The sequence below is a fragment of the Phragmites australis genome, chromosome 22 (genome assembly GCF_958298935.1).
Source record: "Phragmites australis chromosome 22, lpPhrAust1.1, whole genome shotgun sequence".
Classification (NCBI taxonomy): domain Eukaryota; kingdom Viridiplantae; phylum Streptophyta; class Magnoliopsida; order Poales; family Poaceae; genus Phragmites; species Phragmites australis.
In genome coordinates this window covers 13947832-13953362 of record NC_084942.1, presented here as the reverse complement: position 1 = coordinate 13953362, position 5531 = coordinate 13947832, and the positions used below count along the sequence as shown (strand labels likewise).

At 39.0% G+C, this 5531-nt stretch overlaps 1 pseudogene; it reads right to left on the bottom strand.

Moving 5' to 3' along the window:
* Positions 1 to 676: 676 nt before the first annotated feature.
* LOC133904522 (sulfite oxidase-like) lies at positions 677 to 3475 on the bottom strand (annotated as a pseudogene).
* Between the last annotated feature and the right edge of the window lie 2056 nt (positions 3476 to 5531).

Here is a 5531-nt window from a genome sequence, read left to right as displayed (position 1 = left end):
TTGTTGCTAAAATTGGTCTGATCTTTTCTGTGGCTATTACGAGTGTTGAAAGAGTATTTTCAGCAATGAACCATGTGAAGACTAAGCTACGAAATAGAATAGGTGATCAATACTTAAATGATGGTTTGGTCACATTTATTGAGCGTGATTTTTTCAACGTGTTAGTGATGATGATGTCATCAAACGCTTTCAAGCAATGGCAGATCGTCGTGTGAAGCTTTTATATTAGATATTTTGTGACATCAGTTGTAAAGACAATATGTAACTTCTTCTATCTATGTAATCCTAACTTAAAACTTATTCTTTCATTGTCTGGCTGTTGGACTATATTGCTTGAATTTTGGTGGATTGCATCGCTTAACTTTGTACCCCATAGTTGAAATCCTGGATCTGCCACTGGAAAGAACACTTAATGTGAAAGAAAGACGTGAGAGGGAAATTTACAATGCAAAGAGCCCAGCATGCCACAAGGTTGGTTTGTACAATGAAACACATGGAAGTTTGCACCCCCGAAAATTTTACACACCATTGCTCCTCAAGACAAAACATTACAAGTCCAATGTCCATGACCATTGCAGGCAGGAAAGTTGTAGATCGGCACAGCACAGTGGAACTTCCAGTTCAACGTGGCAACAGGGAAAATCAAGTACATACAGAATTAAACATTACCCTTCCATACCAAATTCATCTGTTATCCCATGGTACGTATATCAACATTTTTATGCGGTTGTGGAGTAGTAAATACTATTACACTCAGTTCTGACCTGCCAATCTGAAACTCTGTGTAATTTCTCACTTCCAACAGTACAGAGTACAATAGACAAAGAAGTGATGATCTAAGTAGACAAAGAAGTGATGATCTAGCACTAGCAGTGACATGGCAAAATGCTAGAATATGGTGGAAAAGGATTTATTTTACATCCAACCAAAACCCTGAAATTTTTGCAGCTGCAAAATTATTGTCAACCTGCAAAATTATTGTCAACTCTTGCCTCTCTTTACTCCAGCCCAGATCGTTACTGGTATGGCAATGCAAAGTGGCGAGGTGGTAGCAACACTGTAACCTTATAAAATTAGATGGATGGATGGAATCATCACATGAAGCTTCTAAGAGTGGGTGTTGCCAGAAGGCGAACGCGATGCCAGCATGTGTTCAGAATAGCTCTAAGGTTCCATATCGATTCCACGCTCTCAGGTTGCACATTTGCGCTTGAATTGACCTGCAGATTTTGTGCAAGATAATGAACATCGTGACAATATTCAGCACACTCCTTATCATGAGCAATTCGGAGGCGTTAAGTTATGCTAAAAATTGATCTGGCTAGATCAGTGACATGAGTAAGAGAAACAAGGATGAAATAATACCTCTTTTGCAACAATCTCAGTGTCACCCTTCAAATCAACAACGGCCTTGAAGAGCACCCATGCCCACTTATCACTGATTATGTCACCAGCCACATATTATGTCACTAAGGAAAGAACCAAACTGAGTAGTTAGAATATTTTAGAGCATTAACAGCGGGACTAAGTGAAGAATTGATGGTCACATCAATAGAACTCATCGAGTGAGCATAAGCTGTGAGTTAAGAAGCCCATGTAACCTGTCCTGGTTTGACGGCATTGGTATCTTCCAGAGAACACATTGCAGACTGAAGTACCAGATTGGTTCCGAAAAGTAGTTAGTATCCAATCATGACAAATGTTATATACTACACAAACTTCTAAGAGAAGATGAATGCTTCCAAAAGGAATTCTGATCATATAAAAATTTGCAATAATATAATGAGAACTTTGTGGGGTTCAATATGTTTCATAGCAATAATATGTTACTTGCTTACAGCCTACTATGTCATCGGTATTTCAAACACCTTGTTTATTAAATAAGAAACTGTACAGATGCCAGCGTATTCAAATCGTTGTACCAAAGTATTGTATTACATCAAAGATGACCATAATTGTCATTTGTGTGAACATGATATTCTCTTCAATCTTCAGTAGGTCCATACATTCAGTGCTAGTCATAGATGCAGTTGCTGAGCAGAGACAATATTGTAGAGAATTAACACACCTGAACTGGGTAGTCCATTTGAGGTTTCCTGGTTGACCACACAATATTATCCCAATCAACTGATGGTGGGAACATCTTATAATCCTTTTGCATGAAGAAACCCTGAATCATAAATGGATGAGTTTCATAGGTCTTATTGCCAAACTGAAAAGGTACATATAATCGAGAAGTTAGCATAGTGCACCTGAGATTCTTCGTCAATTATGTCAACTCTATGTAACCATTTGACAGAACGAGCACCAATAACACCTGGAACAATGGCACGGAGAGGCACGCTTGAGTACCTTGCATTGGTAACAGAAGATAATTGGAATATAAATTAGTACATAAACGTACAAATGGAACAAGCAAGAGTGTCATAACAGGGCTGTCAGGATGATGTGTTGCATTCTCAGATAGCAAAATGAACATAATCAAACACGATTACTTGGTGAAACACTGCCAATTATAGTATGGTACCTCGCCATTCATTTCATATGCAACCAGTACATCTGCTGCAGGTTTTGTTGCCTGGTCCAAGGGAATCGACGCTTTGTATGGGCCACCTTTTTCCTCCTGACAATGTTATGAAGATTGTTTTATACAGAAAAAGATTAAGGATGTCATAATTTGTCAAATAAATATTTGCAGGAAACTCACTGGACACCGATCAACACTAATGAACTCAACATGTTTTCCACCTGACGGAGTGATTTCAGTATGATATGGCACACCAACGAGCTGAAGGACATCTGATAATTTAGCCCCTCCCCAAGTTGCTGAAATCAAGAATATGTTGAGCAAAAGTAAATTCTGTGACATGTTGGGCAAACAATGACCACGAAAACATCCAACTGAAAGCCTTTGTACTGCGACTAGATGACACAAGAAACTTAACAAGCATCAGCACACTTGCTGCATGGTTGAAGACATCAAAAATTTGTCGAACAACAATGTTCAGCACTCGAAGGGACAACTCACCTCATGGAATTTTATTCGGTTCCAAAAGGCACAACTTCATCATGTACACTCAAGTGGAGAATTGTGATGCAGCATTAATTTTTGTTACTGCTGTTGCTACTAAAGACTAAACAGTGAGGCATATATACTAACCGTTCCCCAGAGCGCAAACGTCCCAGCCGACACCCCTCACCTTTCTGCTCTTGCTCATCTCCGTCCTCCTGTTCCCAGCACAATGAACTAGCCAAAACACATCACACCAATCCTGCGATCCGGCTCCAGGAATCAATACTGGGCATCATTGGGACATCAAGAACCGACCTGCAGAGTAGCAGTGACGCTGTACTTGGGGAGCTTCCTGCAATCAAAGTAAACAAACAAAACCCTCTGGCCCCACCCTTGCAGGCATATCATCAAACGCAAGGCAAGCAGGCAGGCCCGAACACCACGCCACTCACCTGATGTCATCCAGGGACTAAATGACAACTATTTCTTTTTCTTTTCCTCTGTCAGCCTTGACTTGTGTGAATCTGCAGCTATACGTCACCATCGGCGGCCTCGTAGGCAGGCCGAGGCGGCTTTCCCTCAGGTCAGGGGTAATTTAGTCCTTTTAGTTGGCCTGAGAGGAAAAGGAAATAAGTAGTATTGAAATAGGATAGTGCTTTTAGTCATTTTAGTTGGCAAACTAATCAAGTTGGCATTGTTGTGGGTGACAAATAAGTGATGTCAATGTTGAGAATGACATATAAATGAAGTCTCTTTTTGACGGTGGTAAAAAATTAATTTTCTCGCTTGATACGATCAGGTGCAGTGGAGGCCGCGCGGAAGGGGTTGGGATTTTAGGGCTGCGAAATGAAGCCCGTTTTGAGGCAACCCGGAGACACTACTATACGCATTGTCTCTATTCACGCTATTTGTTGTATTTTAAATAATATTTCATACCCCGCACCTGAACCAATCCAACCTATCGAAGCGACCCAACAGGCCCGTAGTCGGAAAAAAAAATAGAAAAACGCACGTTACAAAATAAGAAAAAATTTGTCAGAGTGACCGAAGGATATATGTTTACATGATCAGGAAAGTACATGTCGCAACCGGAAAATATTGGCTTAGCGTGGCCAAATATTCACTATTCAATGACCGGAAAACAATCATTCTAAAACTAAAAAATATGTTAATTTATTTGATAGGACCGTCAATATGGAGTAAAGAGAAATAACAACCTGCGAGATTTACTCTCCAAACAAAGAAACTAATCATGTAATCATGAAATAATCTTTAGCTAGTCAAGGAAAGGGATAACTGTTTGTGAGATTTTTCTCTCTAAACAAGTAAACTAATCACATAATTAGATAAACAATCTCTGATTAATCAAGGAAAGGAAAAATAGTTAAAACGATCAAGTAACCATATATGCGATGCGTAAAATCACTTGTTTTATTATTGTAATATCATGGAATTATTGTTTTATTGCTATTTACATCGTTTTTCGGTTTTAATGATTATCTTTTCTGGTTGAGTAAAAGATGACTTTCGTGTTAAGAAAAATATTTCATCATTTTCTCTATACTTTTCCTATTGTAACAATTATCGTTTCCGGTTGAGTAAAGAACATGAAGATAAAAAATATGGGGAGAACATGAACTGAATGATCTATTTACTCAAAATTGAACCAGACAAAAGGTGAAAAAATTGTCACAATATATGATTCAACAGGTTTCTTTTTGTACCAGAGAAGATTTCAGAAAAAATTCCTTAACACATCATATTAATTCAAGATCAAAACTGTACATAAAAAGAAAACCAACACTTAGACTAAAACCCATGCCACCGCCGCTGAGTGCATTGATTGAGTCTACGGTGTGGATTGGAGGGGTGTGAGCAATGGATGGAGATAATTATGGAGATTCTACGTGTACAACTATACTTGCACCAATGGACGATGTCCCGCTCATCTACGAACTTCAGGGAGCGAGCATAGCGAGACAAAGAGATTCACATCCCTTTCAAATTGCCCCCACCGCCATTGGCTACAAATCTAGATATGGAGATCTTCAATGATTTCTGGGGGATTAGAGGGGGAGAAGGAAACAACCTCTATTTAAATTCTAGCGGGATGCCTTTTTCTGATTGTACGCTAAAAATTACGTCTTTTCATGCCGCAGGAGTAAAATTACTACTTTTTTAGTTGCGAGGGTAAACTTTCAGTTTTTCTCGATTGTGGAGTGGATGACACATTGATTTTCCGATTGAACTTCTGGTTTTCCATGGTTACGGAGAGGATGGTGTGTTGAATAATATATATATATATATATATATATATATATATATATATATATATATATATATGTGTGTGTGTGTGTGTACATATAACCTCTATTTAACTCCCAGAGCTTTAAATAAGTATACAAAGCGCCATCTGCTTCGGGAACCGAAAAAGGCCCCAGGTTCACTCCCGCAGCTAGACTCTAATCCGGCTAGCCATTAAATAGAAGTTATTCCTTCTCTCCCCTCTAATCCCCCA